The sequence below is a fragment of the Physeter macrocephalus genome, chromosome 8, assembly GCF_002837175.3.
Source record: "Physeter macrocephalus isolate SW-GA chromosome 8, ASM283717v5, whole genome shotgun sequence".
Taxonomy (NCBI): Eukaryota; Metazoa; Chordata; class Mammalia; order Artiodactyla; family Physeteridae; genus Physeter; species Physeter macrocephalus.
In genome coordinates, this window is record NC_041221.1 from 79,597,334 (window position 1) to 79,624,246 (window position 26,913).

A 26,913-nucleotide genomic window follows, 5' to 3' on the forward strand; every position below is an offset into this window, starting at 1 on the left:
GACTCCCTGACTTCAGACTATACTACAAATCTACAGTAATCAAGACAGTATGGTACTGGCACTAAAACAGAAACATAGATCAATGGAACAAGATAGAAAGCCCAGAGATAAAGCCACGCACCTATGGTCAACTAATCTATGACAAAGGAGGCAAGGATACACAATGGAGAAAAGACAGTCTCTTCAATAAGTGGTGCTGGGAAAACAGGACAGCTACATGTAAAAGAATGAAATTAGAACAATCCCTAACACTGTACACAAAAATAAATTCAAAACAGATTAGAGACCTAAATGTAAGACCGGACACTATAAAACTCTTAGAGGAAAACTTCGGAAGAACACTCTTTGACATAAATCAGAGCAAAATCTTTTTTGATCCACCTCCTAGAGTAATGGAAATAAAAATAAAAATAAACAAATGGGACCTAATGAAAGGTAAAAGCTTTTGCACAGCAAAGGAAACCATAAACAAGACAAAAAGACAACCCTCAAAATGGGAGAAAATATTTGCAAACGAATCAACGGACAGAGGATTAATCTCTAAAATATATAAACAGCTCATGAAGCTCAATATTAGAAAAACAAACAACCCAATGCAAAAATGGGCAGAAGACCTAAATAGACATTTCTCCAAAGAAGACATACAGATGGCCAAGAGACATATGAAAAGCTGCTCAACATCACTAATTATTAGAGAAATGCAAATCAAAACTACAATGAGGTATCAACTCACATCAGTTAGAATGGGCACCATCAGAAAATCTAGAAACAGCAAATGCTGGAGAGGGTGTGGAGAAAAGGGAACCCTCTTGCACTTGATACAGCCACTATAGAGAATGGTATGGAGGTTCCTTAAAAAACTAAAAATAGAAGTACCATACAACCCAGCAATCCCACTACTGGGCATATACCCAGAGAAAACCATAATTCAAACAGACACATGCACTCCAATGTTCACTGCAGCACTATTTACAAGAGCCGGGTCATGGAAGCAACCTAAATGCCCATTGACAGATGAATGGATAAAGAAGATGTGGTACATATATACAATGGAATATTACTCAGCCATGAAAAGGAACGAAATTGTGTCATTTGTAGAGACTGTCATACAGAGTGAAGTAAGTCAAAAAGCAAAAAACAAATATCGTATATTAACACATATATGTGGAACCTAGAAAAAATGGTACAGATGAACCGGTTTGCAGGGCAGAAATTGAGACACAGATGTAGAGAACAAACGTATGGACACCAAGGGGGGAAAGCGGCAGGGGGTGGTGGTGGTGGTGTGATGAATTCGTAGATTGGGATTGACATGTATACACTGACGTGCATAAAATGGATGACTAATAAGAACATGCTGTAGTGACCCAGTTTCCAGGGCAGAAATGAAGACACAGATGTAGAGAACAAACGTATGGACACCAAGGGGGGAAAGCGGCAGGGGGTGGTGGTGGTGGTGTGATGAATTCGTAGATTGGGATTGACATGTATACACTGACGTGCATAAAATGGATGACTAATAAGAACATGCTGTATAAAAAAATAAATTAAATTAAATTAAAAAATTTAAAAAACAACACAAAACTGCTCTATAAGGTCCTCACAGACTCGTTCCCTGCCTCTGGGAGGTCATAATTTATGATACATCATTGTGTCCACACTAGGTGAAACACATGGACAACAGGCTGGGATACTCAATCAGTGTTTGATGGGCCACGGTGTATTTATAGCACATGTGGTAGAGGTTGAAGACACACACATTTTGGGGAGAACAGGAACTGGACCAGAGACTGGACAGACCCAGGATGGGAGGAAGAACCTGGGAGCAACACACATGGTCTAGAGGGTAAAGACTGGACTGGGGCCTGAGGGGGCCGCCCTCACCAACTGACAGTTCAGGACCCTCCCTGCTCTGAAGCATTCCCATGAGCTAACCCAGGGCTTCCTGCTTGATAAGGCAAGAAAGAGAGAGATGGAGAGGACTTCTCATTCTAGTCAGACCTCAAGATAATATACAAGAGTAGCAAACACTCTCATACTGCTTATTATGAGCTGTTCTTCTAACACTTTAAGATATTAACTTATTTAAAGCCTCACAACCGCAGGCACTGTCTTATCCACTGATGCAGAAAGGAAGACATAAAAAGGCTCAGGAACTTGCCCAAGGTTTGAAAGCTAATAAGTGTGGAATTCGGGCATCGCCCTTGCTTTTAACCATTATGCTATCCTGCTCTTCTGCAAGAAGACAAGTTGAGAGGCTGTGGGACAGTCAGCACTGGGTGGCATGGTAGGTCTGCCCCCTCGTGTTTAGGGGACAGGCAGTAGAGCTTTTGGTTGAGACACATCCTCTCATCACGCCAGTGTGGGTGAGAGGTCAACTCTTCCAGCTCTTACCTGCTAGCTGTGTGGCCGTACGCATGTTAATTAACCTCTCTGAGAACTGGCTATTCACTGTATCTGTAAATTATGCTGTTTAGTGTATCCGTGAGGATTAAATGGGGCTCCTGGCACATACCCAAAAGATAGAATCTATTATGTGACCAGCTGAAAGCTCTCAAAACAAGCATCTGACACCCAGTCACCATCTAATAAATTAATCAAAATACTGTAACAAAGTAATAATGGCTATAAGTCTACAACGGCATGTAACGGTGAGTTCATAGCCACAGAGCTACAAATCTTCAGCAGTTCCTATACCACAGTGTTTGGGGAGGGATTCGATAATTTTTCCTAAGTGTTCCCCTGGGATAGTTAAGAACCAAGACATAAGAAAAAAGAGACACATTTACAAGTTAGCAGAATGTTTCACTTAAAAACGTAATGCAAGAGTTGAAGATAATTTTTAAAACAACATCTTACAATAGTCTTAGTTTGATTCTAGAAAGCTAAACATTCCACAATTACTAAATCACCTATAGAAGATGGACAGACGCCAATGACCAAAGAAAGAACATAATTGCATATAACATCCCAAAGTGCAGAGAGAAACCATCTGACAAGATTAACCTTTTAATGGGTGTGAGCACTGTGTTCGCTGCTCTCGCTCCGGATGGAGCCTGGTGACCGGTGCCTGGCTGGCCTATCCTCAGGGTGAACAGCTCTCTCTCAGTGACCAGACAGCAAATTTCGTACCCAGCATGTTCTGAACTCACAATCAAGAATGCAACCACACGGGATTCCCTGGTGGCGCAGTGGTTGAGAGTCCACCTGCCGACGCAGGGGACACGGGTTCATGCCTCGGTCTGGGAAGATCCCACATGCCGCGGAGCGGCTGGGCCCATGAGCCATGGCCGCTGAGCCTGCGCATCCGGAGCCTGCGCTCCGCAACGGGAGAGGCCACAACAGCGAGAGGCCCGCGTACTGCAAAAAAAAAAAAAAAAAAAAATGCAACCACAACCAGCAATGCCACTGACACGCTGATGGACAGTTGCCAGGATCACTTCAAACCAGGATTTAAAGTAAAACAACAAGTTAGATGAGCCCTGTGCTGACATCCCACCCCCAGTCAGGAGTCAGGGATTCTCCTTCCTGGAGACAGACCATATTTCTACAACAGGCTTTTCTATTTTCCTTACAGATTGCTTCAACTATAAGAGCACAAACCAAACATCTGAAATAATGAGTCACCTACTGGCTTGAATCCGAAGCACCAGGTCAAACGCAGTTTAAGCTACATCAGCGCTTAAAGGCAACTCTAGTGCAGTGAGTGGATGGATTTCTGCCGCCTGGAATCTGCACACTCTTTCTATCATGATGGATGATGTCTCAGTGATGAGAGACATGACGAGCAGTCCTGGCTGTTCAGGATGGCATCAGGAGAATCTACGGCATTCCTTCTCTCGGAAACTGCCCATCTTTAGAGGAGATTCCAGACAAGGAAAAACCAGAAAAGAAACCCAATATCAAATAACATTTTTTTCCTTATAAGCACCTCTGGGAAAAAGTAGTCTGAGAGAAAGGGGGGTTTACATTACCAATAATGGTGTTAAGTGATATCACTCTTATCTGTGGATTTAAGTTATTTATTTATTTTTTAATTCTTGATTATATTAGATAATACAGGTGAAACATTCCTTCATCAGTGTAAAAAAAAAAAAAAGTGGCATTCTCAATTCTCCAGCTATTCTGGACTGAAGAAATAGGTCACAAGAGATAATAAATGACAAGCAACTTCATATGACATCCAAATTATAAATTTCTTTTCCTCCACTATCATTATAATGTCTACCTTTAAAGGCAAACAAATATTATTTGAAATTGAATTGAAAAGATGCACAGCTACAAGATTAGTTCTCAAGAGAGAAGGCTGGACTTCCAGGACACACACGCCTGGTTAAGATAACCTAGCTTGGCATCATCTCGCAGGAGGTAAGAAGCTCCTGGAGGATGAGCTCTCAGAGAGACTTTAATTCTGCTGAGTAAATGAATGAAGCATGCAGGAACAAATGAGTGGTAGAATATTTGAATGAAGTAGCCCTGGAATTCCAAAGTTCCAAGAGTATTTTTCATGAGTTTCACAGTGCCCAATTTTCCTTCAACGTAAGTTGGTCTTATCTCTTCTAAAATATACCAGAAATGTGATAAAGAGAAGCACAGTAAAAATCACTGATCTTCCTTGGGCAATCCTCGTGAGTCTTATCTAATCACTCCAATTCTGCCTAGGGGTGAAGGTGTCACCCCGCTGCGTGAAAATGTCCACTACAGCCATGTCCCACCCGTCCAAAAGTCAGGCCCCCAGAGCCCAACCATTCAGACCCCAGCTAGGAATCCAGAAGGAGAAAGAGGCTCTGAGCAGGGAAATGCTTGGCTGGTCAGCAAACCACATTTGGATGCTGGCAGAATGTAATTTATAAATAAGCATCCAGAAAAGACAAATTCCTCCTTTTATGACAATGTTGATAGTTTCTTCTGTTCAAGTTTTTGCCTTCTTCCCATTAAAACACAAATATTGACTCTAAGTTGTCCATGTTCCACAGTCTGTAAATTCATATGAAATGAAAATTCAGACATTTAAAAGGTAACAATTTGTAAGTATTGACTAAATAAAACACAAAGTAATATTTAACATACTACACATGATAAATGTGTGAGCAAAGCATATTTCCAAGTCTGGTTATCAGCCTCTGGTCCTTACCAGAATTATCTGTGGGACTTGGAAAACTCACAGATGATCCTGTAGCACCCCCAGAAATGAGGTGGGTCTGGCGGGGAGTGGAAACAGCCCTGAGCGTGGAGCCAGGAGATGCACTTTCCAAGCGGGGCTTTTCACTCCCTGTGTGACCTTGAGTACATCACATCTCTTCTCTGTGTTCCTCAAGTCTAAAATGGAAGTACTGTATCAAATCATAATCTAAGGCTCTTCTAGCCTAACATATAAATTTTTTCAATTTTCTCCCAAACCCAGAGTTCTTCCCACTTTAGGAAACTTATATCTCTTAGTGTGGGACAGAAGGAAGGAAAGATAGAGAGAGAAACGTACCAAGTGTATCTCAGGGAATACGGGCTACTGATTCAACAAGATGAAAGGATATGTGTGGGAGAGTGAGGAACTGGCAGGGTAGACAGGGAAGACTGTGGACAAGAGGTTTGGAAAGTCACAAAACTCTCAGACCCAATCCTTCCTCCTGCTCCCCCGGCTCCCCCTTTTAAGGGATGGAACAAAAGAAGTTGTGAAGGAGAGAGAAGTGAAGTAAGAGACAATAAGTAAGTCCAATACATTCAATTAACATTTGTCAAATGTACATTATGCTATATTATAGGCATAAGAAGGTGTTTAAGTGAAAAGCAACATGGTTCCTGAACTTAAGAGATCTGTGATGGAATTCAGTGGTTCTCAAACCTCACATGCATCAGTATTGCCAGGCAAGCTTGTTAAAAATGCAGATACCTGGGTTCCACCCACTCATCCCAAACGTACAGAATAAGAATTTCTAGGAGGCATATAAAATAAACAACAAGGACCTACTGTATAACACAGGGAACTATACTCAATATCTTATAATAACCTATAATGGAACAGAATCTGAAAAAGAATATATATATATGCGTATGTATAACTGAATCACTTTGCTGTGCACTTGAAATTAACACAACACTGTAAATGAACTTTACTCCAATAATAATTTTTTTTAAAAAAGGAAAAAAAATAATTTCTAGGAGGCCAAGTCTAGAAATGTTTTTGTTGTCACCAAAAATTGACAACAACAAACTAAATAACAATGGGAGGCAACTTCTGGATAATGCAGTTAAATACACAGGCCCTTTCAGGCAACTCTGACTTAGTTATAGAGAACAAATACAGGTTAACACCAGGTTTCCCACAGTACGTGCCAAGGTGCCCTGGTGAGCCACAGTGAATTCACAGGAGGATGGAGGGTATTTCAATTTTTCAAAGAAAACAGAGTGAAGTGCTGGACACTGTAAAAATGACTAGTTCAAGTTAATTCACAGATTGTACTTTTGATGACATCCTATCTTTGTGAAATTGAGTTTTTTACAATTGTTATGATACCAAGCCAAGTATATCTGAAAATCAATGTGGAGCAAAAAATAAGGGTGGGAGTGTCCAATCTAATTCCAAGGTTTTAGTGACACATCCCACTAGCAAATAATGGTGGGTATTTAAGAAGGAAATAAATTTTAAAATTTTGTAAAGAGAAAAACATATATATTTTTTCAATTTATAGGTATTACTTTTTCAAATGGCAACTAAGTTGTTAGGACATTAATACTTAGTAGGTTGTTTGTACTTATCTATCAATACTTAATAAACAAAACTGTTAGGCATTTCTTTTGAAAACATTATCAAGACACTTAGGGCACCAAGACAGGGACAATTTAGGAACTTCTGGGTCAAGGCAACCTCACAATGAGATTCTTTTCATAGCACAATTTAATTCACTTGATCAAAACAGATCTGTCGGGCTTCCCTGGTGGCTCAGTGGTTGCGCATCCGCCTGCCTATGCAGGGGAACCGGGTTCGCGCCCCGGTCTGGGAGGATCCCACATGCCGCGGAGCGGCTGGGCCCGTGAGCCATGGCCGCTGAGCCTGCGCGTCCGGAGCCTGTGCTCCGCAACGGGAGAGGCCACAACAGAGGAAGGCCCGCATACCCCAAAAAAAAAAAAAAAAAAAAAACAAAACAGATCTGTCTAATGTTGCATTCTGGTAGAGAAAGCATTCTAGTGGAGTTCCGGAATAGTACTCTCCTAAGTATTCTCAAGTGAGAGCAATGGATAATCATGAATGTCTATCCACCAATTAACCAATAACCTCATGAATTATTTCATGTTATATTTCAAATAATATTCCAAGGTTAAAAAAATAAAGGATATTGTTTTCATGGTTAGCATTATTACATTTATGCAAAGTCCTCAGATATGAGAAAGTCTTATTTCACAAAATGTGAACATACAGTCATTTCAGCAACAGGTGTGTTAGTTAATCCAGGTCCAGTTATCCCTAGTTTTTCAAGCAACAAGTCACAGCAAATGCTGAGCTCTAACTGTTGGTGTGCTTAACTGTCAGCCCAGCATCCTGATCTCCAGCCCCTTTTTGACACAGCTGGGCTCTTTGTTTTGTTACGTCATTCCTCTGTCCTTCCAAGGGTTATATAGTTTTATTTTCTCAACTAATGTGAAATGGTATTTTATTTGTGACTTCCATGATTCCTAGAGATAAAAACTTCCCAAGATTAAACGGCCAAGGATAAACCCTCCTCCTAGCAGGTAGAACTTTGTTAAGAAGAGGCCATATATCTATACACAGGCTCTCTCTGCCTGCCAGCCCAACAGTTAAATGAATAAGAAACATCAAGGTTTACTGCCTAGCCTTGGGATCTTGTCTGCTTGTGAGCTGGTGTAGAAAATGAGACGTCCTTCTGCATGTGTAACGACCTCAGCCATTCTGAATGCTTCTTAGCCCTTAAATCTGGGATTTTTCAAATTGTCCCCCAAATCACTGGCAGTTTCTGGAGTTCTCTTCAGAAAATGCCTGAAAAGATAAAATTTTTGAAGTGACTGTTCAGAAGTCAAATCTCTGACTAAAACAAAATTTTAAGTGGCCAAGCAAATCTTAATTGTGACTTTCAGCAATTAATCTCTCACTTAGATTAATAATGAGCAGGGGGCTTCCCTGGTGGCGCAGCGGTTGCGCGTCCGCCTGCCGATGCAGGGGAACTGGGTTCGCGCCCCGGTCTGGGAAGATCCCACATGCCGCGGAGCGGCTGGGCCCGTGAGCCATGGCCGCTGAGCCTGCGCGTCCGGAGCCTGTGCTCCGCAACGGGAGAGACCACAACGGAGGGAGGACCGCATACCACAAAAAAAAAAAAATAATAATAATAATGAGAGGCAATATACTCTTCAGAAAGAGATGCTTCTTAGGGAACACAGGAGATCAAATAAAGGGAAGTTTTTCTTGTATGAAAATTATTTTGAAAGACTGAAATTGAAAGCATTGCAGTTACTAAATTCCCAAACAGTTTTGAAAATTTCAATGTGAGGTTTTTCACTTAAAAGTGAGCCTTTCAAATAAAATTACAGATATATTCTTGTCAAGTAAGCAAACTAGATACCAATTCTAACAAAAGCCCTGTTACTTCATGGTGTTCTCCCAATATACGGCCACATCAAAGTTCAGAGTAAGAGTTGATCAGTAAGCTCTTCAGTTTGGGGTTAGGGGTTATGAAAACAGGAGCTAAAACTATAACCCAAGTCAAAGGATAGTTTCTCTACTGTGAGTTTGAAAAATCAAATCATAAAGCTTTCATAGAGAGAAATGACTAATGAACGCAAGCAGACAATACACCTGCCCCTTCAGAGAGACAGTACCAACAAAATACTATGAAGTTGGTAACTAAAGTAAATGTTCAGAGAAAATACTTTCCACAATGAACATAAACAGTAGACAACCAGGACAACATTCTACTTTGGCCTGTGTCTGAACTTAAATTAGCTGTTTAAAAAAGCAAAAGAAATAACTGAAACTCCCCAAACGCTAAAAAGTAAAAGGGAATCATATCTAAATCTGCGTAACACTTGACCAGCAGGTCTGCCATTTGCCAGACCCCACAGGCCAGGAGGGCACTCACGTCTGAAAGATCAAGTAACAGCAGGCAGGAAAGTCTCAGAGGAAAAACTGTGAAAATACAATTAAGTAGAACAACGCCTACCATTTGGTCTGGTGATAAAAGGAGAGGTGAGGTGTCAGTGAGGACGATAAATATTTGGACTCTTGACTTCTTTGTGACAGTAAGGTAACAGAACAAATGCCTTTTCTTGAAGGGGTGATGTGGTTTGGCCTGAGATTTATTAAGCTGAGATGAGTCTACCATGGTCACAAAACTACCACTGAGAATGTAGGTCCCAGAGCAGACAGTCCCAAGAGTGTAGAGTCATGGATCATTCACTGAATTCCTCTGCCCAGGACAAGTGCCCACGAACAATGCAAATTATTCTCAGGTTTGTATAGGAATTAAGACTCACAGTGAAGGGCTCTGGTGAGTGAGGCAGAACCCCAACAGAAAGATGTTAGTTCTTTAAGAACCAACAGATAAGGACTAAATCTAACTAGAGTATCAACATCTCTATGTAGCAAACTTATACCACTGATGAATTCAACAGCATTAGAAGGGGAAAAAAACCAAAACAATACAAATCCTTCCAACCCCTCACAAGCATTCCTCAGGGTTAGGGCCAACACAGGATGAGACCCCCCATGTTGGCTGCCTTCTCCTCAGGCCACCTGCTAATTTGCTGGAGAAAGAAGAGAAGCCAGAGGACTGAGGAGGGATGGGGGCTTCTTCTCCAGCCTTTTAGTCTCCTCACCCTAAAGTCATTTTCCTCAGATCCTCAGTCCCTCCAGCAGTGGAAACATGGGTGTAGAGAGTCACCACATTCCTACTTAAACACTGCTGAACAAGAGTAAATGTTGTCTGTGGCTGGACCCTCAATACCAAAGAGTAACTGGGTGGGGAAGTTTAACTCTTTAAAACCAAAAAATTGAAAAGTGCTTTCAAAAAATATAGTTATGTGGAAAACACACACATTAGTTTATACTCTAACCCCCCAAAATACTAACGAAATATGGTACCATACTTAAAAGGCATTCCACTGAAACTTCCAGAAAAAGAAGGCATATCTGATACAAATTCTGGAGAAAGACAAGTCATTGATCCAAAAGTACACATATGGTTAAAGGGGACGATGAAGGCACTGAAGAAGGGAAATAGAAAAGAAAAGAAAAAAAAAAATTAAGGTCCAAATGACATTGACACTTCTTGGACTTGATAAAATTAGGTGGTTTTAAGGTAGATGGATTCCTTCTAATGTCACAGGAAAGTGAAAGGTGCAACATTTTCTTATCAACCCCGAGTAAGTTAAAATTCTTACCTGCCCGCTTCTCTACAGGCATTTTATTCAAGCTAAGAAAATACAGAATTGAAAGGAACACATCCTTCTCAATTTCTCCATTTTTTTCACCAAACAAAAAAAGGATGGTCTAAGTTTGCTACACAGAGATGCTGATACTCTTATTAGATTTAGTTCTGTGTAGAAGTCTGAGCCACAGAGGCCCTTCACCACCAATGTTCATTCAACGTATAAACCTGAGAATGAGCCGTACGGTGAGGACTTAGCCCAGGCAGAAGCGCACTGACCTGGGGTTCAGTGAACACACCCGGGAGCCCAAGGACTTGGGGACCAACCTGCCAACGTTGCATGAACTCCACGTCAGAGGTCTGCTGCCACAGGCCCCAAGTGAGAGCAAATCACGGCAGCTACACGCACTGAGCACTGAACGTGAGCCAGACCTCTGTCAGTGAGTCACCTTACAGCACATCCTTTCATTTAAACCTCACCACCACCCACGATGTGGCAGGTGTTAACATAAGCATTTTATGAAATGGCAACTGAGGCCACGGAGGTGAAGCCATGCCTGGCTAACCCCACAGCCTGTGCTCTGAACCGCTACCTCCAAATGTCTAATTCATCTGTTAAGCTCACAGCAGGCAGAGCCTCAGTTTAGAGATCCGACAACTACCGTTCTCGGATAGTTGAACCAATAAAAAGGTTCCACACCTCAGAGACAATTCCTTTTCCTTCCAGCCGTATTTCTCTTTCTCATTACATCTCCGCAGAGGGCGCTTGAAGCCAATGGGAAGTAGCAAAATGGAGCAAGGGCTACACGAGTCCACACCCTTCACCAGGAGGCACTTCTCTTGGAGAAATATAGCCCCAAGAACGAACTCCAATGGGAAAGGCAATCTGCTTAAAGATGTTTGCAGCAGGATTATTTATGCCAGCCTCAAACCGAAGAGTTCCAATGCCCTAATATGGGGCTAGTTGAGCACACTATGACACACAAAATGATGAAATACAGTTGATCCCTGAACAACTCGGGTTTGAATTGCATGGGTCCAGTGACATGTAGATTTTTTTTCCACAGTAAATACTACAATTCTACATGATCCCTGGTTGGTTGAATCTGCAGATATGGAGGAACGGACATAGAGGGCTGACTATAAATTATACGCGGATTTCCAACTGCGTGGAGGGCTGGTGCCCCTAGCTCCCACATTGTTCAAGGGTCAATTTCTTAAATGGGCTATTCAAAGTGAGCTAAATGTGGTTCATGCATCTATATGGAATGTAAATTACAATAACAGTAAATATTTTAAATACAATAGTACTTGCTCACCACTTAAAACCATAAAACAATCTCACATGGATACAATCTCAGAACCAAAAGCAGAGACAGAGACAGGAGAATTCAATCTGCTATAGTTTGTTGATCGGTGATCGGCTGAACAAACACAAACTGTAAAAAGTCAAAACAAAGACAGGTAATAGATTGCTATGTGATCAGAGAACCTTGTATTCACACCAATATCACATGCACACTCTGACCATTAAAATTAATTTCTTAATTTGTGTTATTAAAATACCTGTCTGCTCTGTGGCTTCTTGAAGGCTGGCTTTACAATAAAGCCAGCAGGATCCCTGGGGAGAGTAATGAGGAACGAGGTTCTACATCAGTGCTGCTTGGGACACATTTCCTTTAATCCTTTTTGCTTATTCTATTCCCTGCATTTATGAACTCTCTAAATCCCTTCTACTTAAACCATAGCACTAAACCGCTAGGATTAAAGATGTGGTGAATTTTCTCAAGAATGTACTTAACTTTATGTCTGATCAATGTGTTTACAGTTTCATACATTAGTAATTTGCTGAATGAACCTGTACAAAATAATGCGTCTGAAAACTCATCTCTTAAAATTTTATCAGAAAATGTGATGGGAGGTTTCCATTACCTCCAGGGTAAGAAAAGGTTTTCCAGCCCCACTGTAGTAGACTTTGCCTGTATTAATGGGCTTCTGAAGCCAGGTGACAGAAGCCATGGTTTGCCTAGGGTTTAAATTATGTTTTAAACATTATTAGAAAGAGGAGTTTAATGAAAAGTGTTTCAATTAACTGTTGATTTGCTGACAAAATGAGACATTCTACAGGACATCCAGGAAATCAATGCAACTTCAAAAGCTGGTGGTCATTAGAAGCAAGACATGCACTGATGCATCACTTGGCCTCCAAACAGGATGACATCTATCTGGGAAATAGATGGCACCAACCTGGGCATCAGCCATTCCAGGAACCTGTTCCATGGGCCACTTCTCTATGTCATTAGCTGCCAATCATTCCTTCCACTATCTTTCAAAATACTCACCAGGATTTTTAGTTTAGTTTTTTTGTTTTTTGGTTTTTTTTGCAGTACGCGGGCCTCACTGTTGTGGCCTCTCCCATTGCGGAGCACAGGCTCCGGATGTGCAGACTCAGCGGCCATGGCTTACGGGCACAGCCGCTCCGTGGCATGTGGGATCCTCCCGGACCGGGGCACGAACCCGCGTCCCCTGCATCGGCAGGCAGACTCTCAACCACTGTGCCACCAGGGAAGCCTGGATTTTTAGTATTTTTTGTGTCACCATTACCACCACCATGACCACGATACCACCTAAACTGGACAGAATTCAGACAGGTCACCTTATGACACATCCAGCTTCTATGATAGGCAAAATCACAGAAAAGGCAGGCTTTATGCTTCTTTTTTAAAGTATCAATGTTAATTAAATCAATCTTAAGACTTTCTCCTTTGACCTGTCATAAATTTAGCTCAGGAATCAAGACACAACAACCTGAGGATAAGTTATCTTTAGATTAATCAGCTCTAAATTTTAGAATTCCCCAGAATTTAATATAATCCAAGATTAATCATTTCTGTGTAGTACTGTCAGTGGACAATATTAACTACCTTACATTTACAATCTGGTTTGATGCCCTTCCAAAGCTTCCACATTTGCTATTTAACCCTCACAATCCCCACATAAAGTGAAATTTCCTTAGTCAGCCATATTCAAGAACACATTTTACAAAATTAACATCTCCAGTATGAGCTCTGATGAAAGAGGAATAAAATTAAACAGGTATCATCAGCAAAAAGTCTGTCCTAAAATGCGTAACTCCATTCAACTCAGCTGGTGTTTACCAAGTGCCCACTATGCCCTAGGCAATGAGCTCTTGAGTCAGGCTTCTTTAGGGGAAAAATAATTGACAAAATCAAAAAATTAGCAACCCTAAGTATGTCTCTAAACACTAAAAAAAACAAAACAAAAAAACAAGAAAACTAGTCCATGAAATCCAGAAGTCCAGGCACCATTAATTTGAAAGATTTTCTTGCACCTTTACTTTCCCTGCCTAAGTGACCGTCTGGTTTCAGACGAGCATCTCCAGAAGCAGCAGTAACTTTTTTTCTGCCGCTAGGGACTAGGCCGTGAATTACTGCAGAGCGCTATTTAATGTACAACAGAAATTTATTAAACAGCAATGAAGCTGTAATTACCAAATGGTTCCCCAGTGGCTCAAAGAGTCAGTAATTAATTACCACTTACTGCACTAAGACTGTGAGTTATTAAATAGCACTAAGCAACAGTTTGTTAGTACCTTAGTGTCCTGAAAGAGTTGTTTTCATACAACTCACCCTGAGAAGGCTTAGACACTGGGGGAATCCAGCTGTTTGCGAGAAAACAACATGAACTGTCACAGAGTAGTCAACTCTAGCCTGGAACCCTGGCATTCAGCTAGATGGATGAGCAAACACTTTATTCAACATCCCCAATTAAAGTCCCCCACATTCTGGTTTGCCCTGCAGCCTGAGTACTGGGTGTGAAAAAATAGCAGCCTCATTGGGTCTACCACAAACCCCTCTCTTCTACGAATCCACACCCAAAGTTGTCATGTATCTCCTTCCATAGGTTTATACTTTGCCACTCTGACGTGAACAAAGGACATTTAAAAATAAGCTATGGGGCTTCCCTGGTGGTGCAGTGGCTGAGAATCCACCTGCCGATGCAGGGGACACGGGTTCATGCCCCAGTCCGGGAAGATCCCACATGCCGTGGAGCGGCTGGGCCCGTGAGCCATGGCCACAGAGCCTGTGCTCCGCAACGGGAGAGGCCACAACAGTGAGAGGCCCGCATACCACACACACACACACAAAAAGCTATGATCTAATTACAAATAAAATTTGCCATATCTGCTCCACGAACCTTCTCCAAGATGTCTTTTTTGTGCATCTTTTCTGTGTTACTCCCCTGCTCTTGTTTCCCAGCTCTCATTCCCATGTTATTCTAGACTAGCCTCTTCAATAGCTATCCCTGCCCTCCAGTTAGTGACCCCAGTCTTTTAAATCAAAATTCAGCATGAAAAGTCTGTCTCCTCTGGAAGGCTTTACCTAATGAGGAGAGAAGACATTGAAAAATTTCTCCCAAACCACTTTAAAACTCATCCCTGCAAATTCCAAATAAGGTTCTAAACAAACGAAGTTGGTATTGTTTTTTTCCCTTAAGCTAAAGGTGCCTGCACCTTGGTACTGCGATAATCTCAACAGCCAAAGTCTGCATTTTGTGGACCTGTGTAAGGCCCAGACAAAGGGAGCACATAATGAACTTCAAATGTTAAATCACTCCAGGCAGTAAAAGAACACACACCAAAAAAGCTTTTTAAGAAGATACATGATATCCCTCCCTATCATTACATGAACTCAAGAAAGTGTAAAAGAAAGATAAGCAATTAACCAATGAACTGGTAAAAAGTTTCAGGTGACACCAGGGGATGGACAAATGAGATCAAGGAGATAAAGTTCAAAGAGGTGGAACAACAGGTCATGAATCACATGGATCTGGGAAAACTCTCATAGATTGAAAGGAACGGAGAAAGCATTCTAGAAGAAACCAGAGATGGTCATGAAAGCAGTGCTTCCTTGGTAGAAATGCTAGAATACTACCTGAAGATTACACCTCCAAATAAGAACTCCAGAGTTATTTTTTAAAATCCCTATCAAATTGCAAAATAGTATTTGCTACTTTTACTGTCAAAAAGCCCTCTTTGGCAAAGTTTTAGGAGTAATATGAAAATATGGAGCATGACAGACTCTTCAAAATAAAGACTGAAAAGGGGCACTGTTTTAATTACATAACTTCCAATGTGGTGACTACTTAATATGAAAGCCAAAAAAAGATACAACTGCATACCAGAATAATGTGAGGGAAAATGTACACTGGATATTCATTTTTGGTTTTTAACCACTGAAGCTACAAAATTAATCATTAAATCTCTTCTTATGTAGTTATCCCAAATATATTTGCCAAGAAAAAACAGTAGCTAAAAAGTTTGGAAAATGTAATCATTTAAAATACATTAAAGGGGCTTCCCTGGTGGTCCACTGGTTAAGAAGCCGCCTTCCAATGCAGGGGACCCAGGCTCAATCCCTGGTTGGGGAACTAAGATCCCACATACCGTGGGGCAACTAAGCCCACGTGCCTCAACTACTGAGCCTGCGTGCTCTAGAGCTGTGCGCCACAACTAGAGAGCCCACATGCCACAACTACTGAGCCCGCGTGCCACAACTAAAGAGAAACACACACGCCACAATGAAGAGCCCGCATGCCTCAACGAAAGATCCCGCATGCTACAACAAAGATCCTGCGTACTGCAACTAAGACGCAATGCAGCCACATAAATAAATATATACATACATAAATACATAAATATTTTTTAAAATAAAATACATTAAAGTACAACATTAAAGAAAGTCAGCAAGGCCTTTCCTTCATTATGGGATAATAAAAAATGGTCCAACTTTTCTGATGGTAGTTGGTCAACCTGCATGAAAATCCAAAATACTCTGACTCAGTAGTTTTAATCCATTTACCCTGTGAGATCATTAGAGAAGTATAGTACAAGGACCTTTAATGGAGTATTATTCATAACAGGGAAAATATTCCATCTATAAGAGTTTGATTAAATAAACCACAGCACGTTCATAAAATGGAATATTCTTCAGATATTAAAAAGGAGGTGTCTAAATTTACTGACATGGAAAGACTACCACAATTTATTGTGAAGCAAAGAATAAAACAATGCCTTGTAATATGATTTCGTGTATCTAAGGTTGTGTGTACATATGTATGATAATCATCAAAAATATGGGCAATAATTACCTTTAGAAGGTTAGTACTTGGCATGGCTTGCCCTCTACCTGTACTTTTCTGTATTGTTTGAACTTTCTACATTAAGCATTTTTTTGAAACAACAGAAAAGAAACCAGAAAATTAAGCTTCTTCCATTTGGGGGGAAAAAAAGTCACTAATATATCTTTTTTTAAAAAAAAAAAAAAAAAAGGAATTTTTTCTAGAGACAGTAAGAGTCATCCTTTATTCATAGGGTGAAAATTCACAGCCATACATCAGCAGCTGCTGAGTAGAAACAGCCTGCCTGGCTAACAGCTCCCAGCACTCCTGGAGTCCTCCAGCCAGACTGGCCTGGACAGAGCTGGGCAGAGCTGCCTCCAGTCCGCCCCACCTGAGCCCACTGGACCAGCCTTCTGGGCAGCACATACGCACTTTCCTGCTCCGTGACTCCCCGAGGGGCAGGTGGAACCGCAGGTCCTAGTTCAGGGAATGCCAGGCGGGCCCTCTGTACTCGGCATGTGCTCTGTCCGGGTAGGGAATGGTGCTAAAATGAAACTTTACCCAGAGGTGATGAAAGAAGAGAGAGGAGAGAAGGCAGCCCATGGCCACCGGAAAAGACTTGGTCTAAGCACACCCACCAAATACAGTTGACCCTTGAACAACACGGGTTTGAACAGCACACGTCTACTTATACACAGGCTTTTAATCGATAAATGTACTGTCAACTTTTTTGGAGATTTGTGACAATTTTAAAAACTTACAGACGAATGGCATAGCCTAGAAATATCAAAAAACATTAAGAAAAAGTCAGGTAGGTCATGGATGTATAGAAGTAGATACTAGTCTATACTTACATGGGCATTAAGGTAATACTTAATATAAAACTAATAATGTGTTCATTTTCTTATGGTTTTATAACTTTGCTTTCAAAGAAAGCATTACCGTAGAATATGCCTCTCTCTCTTGTAATTGGAGAAAACTGTGTATCAGCCTATCATCACAGGTAAGTGGTTTTTTAAAAAAGTAACAATGTTTCCAATACTGTACTATTAATGACTATGCCATAAAAACTGTATAACGGTTCACTCATTAGTGTATAGGCTAGGCTACTGTGAAGCAATCACATTGATTACTACACTAGGCTACCATAAAGCAATTACATTGCTTCTTCTTCATTATCAATGCATGAATCATTACACCTGAAAATAAATATGAATTTCTTTTTCACACTCTTCATTTCTGATGTCTAGTGTTAACAATACATATAACATCTACAGTGTTTTGCATCATATAAGACAATACTGATGTAGGTACTGACAGACGATTCATCTTGTAAACAGATGATGTGAACTTACGGTATTGATACAGTACAGTATTGTAAATGTATTTTCCTTATGATTTTCTTAACATTTTTCTTCCTCCAGCTTACTTTAGAGTAAGAATACAGAACATAATACATGTAACATACAAGACATGTGTTAATAGACTGCTTATGTTATCAGTAAGGCTTCTGGTCAACAGTAGGCTATCAGTAGTTAAGTTTTGGGTAAGTCAAGTTATACATAGATTTTCAACTGCAAGGGGGGTTGGCACCCCTCACCCCTGCATTGTTCAAGGGTAAACTGTGCTGGCAAGATTCCACTCAAGGAGCAAAGGATCTAAACAATTACCAGTTAACAGGTCCCTAATGGAGGCCGACTATAGGTCTAGAACTGTGGTACACACTACAGGTGGGTGGGGAGAAGCCCCCTCTTCAAATATTCCAAAAATTCAGGGCATCAGCAAATAAGAAAGATATTAAGCAAGAAGGCTACATAGTCCAGGGAAAAGTACGCCATCAGTAGTCTCTCCAATGTAGACCAACCTCAAAGTCCAATCTCTCTAACAATTAAAGCAGCAAAGAAGAGTCTCTCTAGCAGTTACTGTTCTTCCCTCCCCTTCCCCTCCCCACCCCCTTCCCTCTCATTCTTTCCTCTCTCCCTCTCCCTCTCTCCTGTGCATTCTTGAATAATTCTTAATCTGTTTTAAAAATGTGATTTTTTGCCATATTCAGGGATTATACAAATATGCTGACATCTATCACATGGCAAAAAGAAGATATGATTAGACCCTAAATAAAGAAAAGAGCATTGCCTGGGCATTAATAGGATGTATAAGTGTTTCTTCCCAAGAAGCAAGAAGCAGAGTTAAGTGGTACAGCTCCAGATTCAGTTTTCATTGCTTAGTTATTGCAAAAAAAAAAAAAAAAAAAAATAGTTTATGAATTGCTACAAGCCATCAAACAAACGGATAGGGGTATAAATTCTTCCAAGGCACTAGTTTTTAAAATCAAACAAGACATAATTCCAGTGTTCATCAAGCAAGGGATGACAGTGCCTGCCTTGCCAGCAGAAAACTGACAGCAGACTGGGCCAGGGAACAGGCAGCTCTAAACTGTGTGGCCTGGCTCCAAGGACAGTACAGAGCAGGGCAAGGTCAAGGTAGGCTGAGGTGCAGAAGAAAGACTTTCAAAGTGGAACTCAGCCTGGGCCTTGACCTCTGTTCCTTGTCCGTCTCTACACCCTGCTGGGATAAGAATCACCACCTGACCCTGGCCCTGGAGGCTTCTGAGCTCTTTTCTCAATAACTGACATGCCAGAGCCTGGGGGGTAGTGCTGAGCCCCAAGCCTCAGGAAGGCACACCAGAGACCTGGGACAAGAGCATCTCAGGGCAAACGGCCACATGTGAAGGTCCTGAGTAGGGCAGGAGCTTGGTGGCTAAGTACCAGGAAAAAGGTCTCAGGACTCGAGCAGGATGAGCTGGTGCTGGCAAAGCAGACAGGACCTCATGCATCATGCCAAGGAATTTGGATTTTATCCTATGTGCAACAGGAAAGGACTGGAAGATTTTAAGCAGTGGATGAATGTACTCTATCTAATTTACATTTTTAACAATCCCGACAGCTGCTGCGTGTATAATGGATCATGTGGGAGCTCAAACTTTAAGTCTTACTGAAAATCTATAGCTAAAACTCAGAATGTACTGAGGCCACAAAGGGGAGTCTTTTTCTAATTCCATTTTCCCCACATGTGGTACAGACAAGCCCTTAGACTATACACACACACACAAAATAGGTGCTTCACTCTTTAAAAACCCACAGTACAATTGTATGCTAGTCCCTTTTAGGGATTGTATTTCTCTCTGAAAGAACAAAACAACAATTTTTATGTTTTGGTGTTTTCCCTAAGATGAAAGGCAAAACAGAAGAGAACAGTAGGAAAACAACATTCTTTGATAGTAAAGGACTCCCCTTTCACTAGACATTTTGTTACACACTAATGCAAAGTTGGCTGTTCATTGACAATAGAGCATTTTCAACTATCTACTTACTATTCAAACTTTGATACTCTGAAAACATTTCCTCTCAAAGAGATTTTTTTTAAACAGTTGAATAAAGTTATGGAAAAATAAAAATCACTCCAAGTCTTTTGCATAGGTGGCTCTATAGAAATTAAAAATAGGAAAATAGCCACCAAAGTAAATGGTTAGTAGGAGAGTATGATCTGCATCTTTTAGAACTGGAATGCCACTGTATGATCCAAAACTCTGAAAGTACGACCACTATTTATCCAGAGCCTTCTGTTAAGCAGTTAAAGTGCTTTACAAGTATCATCCTCATAATAACCCCATAAAGAGAGGAGAGTTTGCTATAAAAGTTCATTGGGCGTGAAAACTTGGCTCAGTTATTCAACAGCTTGATCCAAAAGCAATTATTAAAATTAATTTTTAATAGCAACAAAAATAATTTGGCTGAAAGAGTAAACTAATAAGCAGTCAACTACCTACCCATGGCATATTTCCCCTACACAAAGGCTGCCGTTCCTTGCCCCAATACCCAGAATTATTGCTATGAAACCAGCTCCTGTAATGATGGCTCAGAGGCCTGGTGCCAGGGGTTGAATCAAAAGCACTGGACTCCATTTTACAGCAGTACTTGATCCTCTATTTACACTGCCCTTAAGGCCAGCACCAAATGAGCTGGGGAGATAGCGATTTCCTAATGAGTTAAGGCTGAGCAAAGAGCCATCCTTCACGATGCATGTGGGATGGTCCACTAATTGCTCCAGGACAGACAGACACATCCCAGCCTCTCCTCCCCAGTGAGCTCCAACACATGCACACCTGGCAACCCTCAGGTCCTCCTGGCAGATAAGGCACCAGAAAGATGGGGTGGCTCAGTGGGGCAGGCAGTCGTGCATCAAAGTTGATGCATTTGCTGGTGCAAAGAATGCCAATTCTCACTGGCTCTTTTCCAGGTTCTGCAGAGCAGAGGCCACAGGAACAAGGCCAAGTCCATGGAACTGACAACTTAGAGGTCATGCCTCCTTTGCCAGTCCTCTTCCTCCCTTGTGGGCTATTTCTCTTTAGCCATGGGTAAGTTTCCAGGATGAGAAATGAATTTAAGGTAACGGCTGTTGATTCCATAAGACAGTGAGAAGCCTGGAAGATACACTTGGTTTTCCTGGGTCTTAATTCCAGGATTGTCCCATGTACCCTAGGAGTGACTGGAAGTGATGAGGCAATGAGGCCTTCCCAGCCTTTTCACAGCATGGTGTGGTGAGAAAAGAATTCATATTCCTGCTTTTCACCTACTGGTTGTGTTATTTACACAATTTACTTATACTCACTGAGCCTCTATTGCCTCATCTGTAAGATTGATCTAATACTCTATAGGGAGGTCGTGAAGACTGGCATAAAACAGATGCTCATTATTACTGCCTTCTGTTTACATAAAGTCAACCTTCTCCTATCATGAGTGATTTCCACCTCTCTGTGCTTGTTTGTTATTCTCAGTTTCAAATTTTTAAATCCATTTCAAAATGGACTATCCATGTCTATTTCATACTAAGAGAAAGGCCAAAGTAGTGATTTAAAACAGGCTTTGGATCAAACATAGATGTGGTCCAAAATCCAGTTCTCCTACTTATTGGCTGTACAATCTTGGGAAAGCTGTCAAACTTTTTTGGGGGTGGAATTGTTTGTGATGGGGGGAGGAAGTTTTTAGGAAGCTTATTTTTGCGGGGGTGGGGGGGGTGGGGGTGTCAGTAGTTGTTAAACCTGTGACTCAGTTTCATCAGGTACAAAATGGGGATGTTAATATCACCATTAAAGGATTACCAGGAAAATAACTGGAAGGAGTCAACAGCTGTCTTTGAAGGAGAGACCTGGTCAGTATCCTCCCTGGGGCCTAGTATACCCCAGGCAAATGCCACTTAATAACAACAGTTCCGGGACTTCCCTGGTGGTCCCGTGGGTAAGACTCCACACTCCCAATGCAGGGGGCCTGGGTTTGGTCTTGCCTGCATGCCGCAACTAAGAAGCCTACATGCTGCAACTAAAAGATCCCACGTGCCCCAACTAAAGATCCCACATGCCGCAATGAAGACCCAGAGTGGGTTAAATAAATAAATAAATAAATAAATAAATAAATAATAGAATTTTTAAAAAGAAGAATAATAATAACAGCACTTTCTTTCCTGGGTCGCCAGAGAGTACTCTACAATAACTGAAGAACAGAACTTCGAAACAATGCTTGCTGACTGATGGCCTGGGCGGCAATGCTATGTTAGAAACATTAGTGGATGATGGGGTTTAGCTCTAAGTTTTAAAAGCCTTCATGGGTAAAATATACCTGGACAGTCCTGGCCCTGAATCTGGTCTGGTCTCCCTCAATGCCATTGGGCAGACTGGCCTGGTTTGCATGGGCACCATTTCTAGCTGGACCCCTAGGAAGAAGGGCCCAACAGATAAAATGCTACTAGAACAACTCTACCCACCTTCCGTGGCTAGGGGGGCTCATCTCCACTGGGTCTCAGGAGGGTGCGGAAGGTCAAGAAAGCTCGTTATTACCCATACTCTGAACATCTGAGGCTCTGGGTAAAACCCACTCATTTTAAGGAGAAAGAATCTATTTTTTAGCGCCACCGCTAGAATTAGAAAAGCAGTCCTAAATCAGACTATTACAAGTTCTTCTCAGGGTATCTAGCATACAAACATTGTTTCTATTGCAAGACTCTACCCAATTTCATTAAAAGTTTTTAAGAAATACTCTTAGGGACTTCCCTGGTGGCACAGTGGTTAAGAATCCGCCTGCCAATGCAGGGGACAGAGGTTCACACCCTGGTCTGGAAAGATCCCACATGCCGTGGAGCAACTAAACCCGTGCGCCACAACTACTGAGCCTGCACTCTAGAGCCCACAAGCCACAACTACTGAAGCCCGCGTGCCTAGAGCCCATGCTCTGCAACAAGGGAAGCCACCGCAATGAGAAGCCTGCGCACGGCAACGAAGAGTAGCCCTGCTCGCCGCAACTAGAGAAAGCACACGTGCAGCAATGAAGACCCAACGCGGCCAAAGATAGATTATTTTTTTAAAAAGAAATACTCTTGAATCATTTTGTTATATTTGAATTTTAAATTGTGGTAAAATTCATATTGGGTCTGTAAATATAAACATCTGACCATCAATATAGCTTATGTTTCGAAAAAGAAAACAAAAGACTAAAAGATTTAAGAATAGGGGTAAGGCCTTGAGATCATTTAGAATTATATTTTATTAGAAAGAAGTAACTACTGAATACTTAAAATATGCCAAGTATCATTCTAACCCATTCGGTCATCACAAAAACCTATGAAGTATTATTATTATTATTTTTAATTTATTTATTTATTTTTGGCTGTGTTGGGTCTTCGTTTCCATGCAAGGGCTTTCTCTAGTTGCGGTGAGCAGGGGCCACTCTTCATCGCGGTGTGCGGGCCTCTCACTGTCACGGCGTCTCTTGTTGCGGAGCACAGGCTCTAGACGCGCAGGCTCAGTAGTTGTGGCTCATGGGCCTAGCTGCTCTGCGGCATGTGGGATCTTCCCAGACCGGGGCTTGAACCCGTATACCCTGCATTGGCAGGCAGATTCTCAACCACTGCGCCACCAGGGAAGCCCCCTATGAAGTATTATTAACCCCTATTTACAGATGAGGGTACTGAGGCAAAGAGACTTTAAGTAGTGTCCCAAAGATCACCCAGCTGGGAAACGTTAGAGCTGGTTAACTTCCCAAAGATCACCCAGCTGGCAAATGTTAGCGCTGGTTTCAAACCCAGGCAGTTTGGCTCCAAAGCCTGGCCTTTTAACCACTCAACTCGACTAGCTTGTTTTATCTTAGCTAGTCACAGTTTATAAATCAAGGGTCAAGATTCTTTCTCTACCATAAATTGTGGAAGACCCTCTGACTGCCATCTACAATGCAGGCAGTATTAATTAACATTTCAGGAGGGATTCCTATGTAGACATTTAGGATCCCTGGTCCCTATTTCCTAAAAGCCTTTGGGAAATCCTAAAAAGCTTTTGGGGATCCTAAAATCCCCCCTTCCAGATCCAAACACCCCTGGAATGTGGAGGGGCAGGGGAGGAGAGTGTTTGGGTTTGCCTCAGAACCATTACAGTAAACAGAAAAGCAAATCAAAAGGACATCAAGAAAACTAAAACAAAAAATACCTGTTAGAAAGCAAAGGCAGATGAAGAAAGAAAGGAGAGACAAGAGGAAGACACATACCATATTTCCTCCCTTCCCCTGCCTCAACGCTGCATTGTTAGTTTGGCAATTCGACTAAAAACAATCCAAATGTTTGCGAAGTCATCAGAACTCAGCAACTGACAGAAAACTGTTTTCTAAAAACAAATCCATATCCGCACTTCCCTGGTGGCGCAGTGGTTAAGAATCCGCCTGCCAATGCAGGGGACAAGGGTACGATCCCTGGTCCGGGAAGATCCCACATGCCGCAGAGCAACTAAGCCCGCGCGCCACAAATACTGAGCCTGCACTCTAGAGCCCGTAAGCCACAACTACTGAGCCCATGTGCTCCAACTACGGAAGCCCAGGAGCCTAGAGCCCAGGCTCTGCAGCAAGAGAAGCCACAACAATAAGAAGTCCACGCAACGCAACGAAGTGTAGCCCGTGTTCACCGCAACTACAGAAAGCCCGCGCACAGCAACGAAGACCCAACACAGCCAAAACTCAATCAATAAATAATATTAAAAAAATAAATAAATAAAAACAAATCCATATATGGTAGGCATTCTTAATCTGTTCTTTCATAAACTCTAAGCCCAAGATTTCAAATTAACTTAGGACCTGCCAGACGATCTCCAATCTACAGATGAGAAGCCCTTCCCTTTGTTCAGACTAACACAAAAGAACTCAGTTGTCCAAAAATAAAAAATCCAATTTGGAGCCAAGACCTGGTACTACAATTAATAAGAACCTCTATTCTGACACAAAGGGAACCGCTCACTTGGCTCCAAAAATACAAATAACCAAGATGGCCATAATGATAGATAATGCAATAAACACAACCACACTCCTTCCTCAGCCTGCCCTCTCTTCTCTGCCATCTGATGAGGCAACACGCCAGCAGGACCACCCAAAGGTAACTCCCCTAGATGACGACACAGAGGGAGCTCACCTTTGCAAAGCTGGTGCCAGGATGTGGGATCTGAAGGGGCCAGTGGCACTCATGCTCTCAGGATCAACAGTCACACTGTGTCCTCCAGCCCCTCACCCATTCCTCCTCTCTCCTGTTCTCCTCCTTCATTCTTCCCTCTATTCCTCTCTTCCCCACTCTCCCATTCCCTTAGCAAATGCAAACATCCTTTCTCAGGTTTTCTTTGTAGCCATTCTGACTATGGATTGCTTCTGAGGACATTTAACACAAAAATCACAAAGCCAGAAAGGGATTCTGGCAAGAATTCCAAGGTAGTCATATCCAAATTTCAGAACACCATGCCAACAGATGCTCAGCCCCCCTAATCCCTGGACTGTGAACTGACACATCCCAGAGAGAAAAGGAAAGGATGCTACAAGGAATTCAGAATGTGGGTAGCCTTCCAGCTCACCCTAAGGCAGCCTGACGTTCACCAGCAGTCCTCCCTGGCTCTGCAGAAGGTAACTACCACTCTCCTTGTCAGATAACAGCTAACAGTCCCTGAGACTAGTATGATGCTCGTCACTGACATCAGCATCAACAGTGACATCCTGGACGCCCATATACCCCTAACAACCTGGACTTGTTTATATGTGGGCAGCCCACCCCACCCACCTGCCCTAAGTTAGGAGAAATGATCCCTACATGTGAATTGTTAATCCTGACTTTCCGGAAGCAAACCCTGGCTTCTGGGAGAACTCATTATGCACACTTAAAATCTGAAGCATCACAAGTCTCTTCTTATGATGGTCATTATGTTATTTCCAGGCTTCTTAAAGGTGCCAGTAACTTCACATTTACAAGGACACTATCAGTTCTCTTGTAAGAAAAAGGTAAGTACAAATAATTGTATGTTTTCCCTCCCTAACTGGGTCAGCCTAAGGGACAGTCATTCTGGCTGCTCACAAGCACACAGACACGCAGCCAGACTCCCAAAGATTCCATTTTTACAACCTATACTTGAATTCTGATCACCTCCAGGAGACATACCTTTTAGAGTGCATGCAACCCCAGTACTGGCTTTAGGGCAAATTGATCTAATCTTGTAAGAATAACTGAAAAGCTCTTTCAAACTGTGCAGCTTCAGGGAGGTTCCAAAGAGTTGCCTTGGGCAAAGAGAGCATTAATGTGGCATAAGGCACCAGATGAAGGCAAGGGCTCTGACCCTTATCTCCAGATTAAACCACAGCAACTTCACTTTTATTTGCTGAATAGTGGTTATTAAGCAATATTTGTTAAAATTAAAATATTTTTAATGCCCGAGAAGCATCACAGACGGCAGTGAGGCATAACATGTGCAGTCATGATTACCCTTCAAAATTTCTTTAGAAGACCAAGAAACCACCTCTCAAGAAGGTTCTAGAATAAGTTTCATAACACACTAGACCAAGTGGTTGATTTATTTTATTAGGGGTCATCTAAAACAACAACTTTGATAGTGTCTCACATTTTGTGTACCAGGAATCTGGGCAAGAAGCAGCTGAGTGATGCTTCTATTCCATGCAGCAATGGCAGGGGTCATTAGGTAGTAGATGGATGGGCTAGTCTGGAGGGTCCAAGATGGCTTCATTCACATGTCAGTGGGGCTGGCTGGAAGGTTGAGTTTACCCGAAACTGTCCCCTGGAGTACCTGCCACAATGACCATAGGGCAGACCTCTTAAATGACGGCTCAGGACTTGAAGAGCAGTGCTCCCACCATCAAGGCAAAACTGCATGGCCTTTTATGACCTAGCCTTGGAAGTCACATGTTGACACTTTTTGTCACACTCTACTAGTGAGAGGAGTGACAAGCCCACCCAGATTCAAGGAAAGAAAGGTTTTTTGTTTGTTTGTTTGTTTTTTGCAGTACGCGGGCCTCTCACTGTTGTGGCCTCTCCCGTTGCG

General features: G+C 42.0%; 1 protein-coding gene across 12 annotated transcripts in view; it reads right to left on the reverse strand.

The window, feature by feature from the left end:
• The window catches only part of LHFPL2 (LHFPL tetraspan subfamily member 2), a 183,917-nt gene that overhangs the window by 124,936 nt on the left and 32,068 nt on the right, over nucleotides 1-26,913 (reverse strand). The window contains exons 1-2 of one of the 12 annotated variants that reach the window (XM_055086631.1): nucleotides 5,135-5,338; nucleotides 3,632-3,854 (exon numbers count right to left, since the gene is read on the reverse strand). The exons of 9 other annotated variants lie outside the window; for them this stretch is intronic. The gene's annotated coding sequence lies outside the window, so the exon portion shown is untranslated. Of the gene's footprint in view, nucleotides 1-3,006; nucleotides 3,321-3,631; nucleotides 3,855-5,134; nucleotides 5,339-26,913 lie in introns of those variants that run through there. 2 more of the 12 variants (XM_028493012.2, XM_055086630.1) reach the window with 2 other exon arrangements.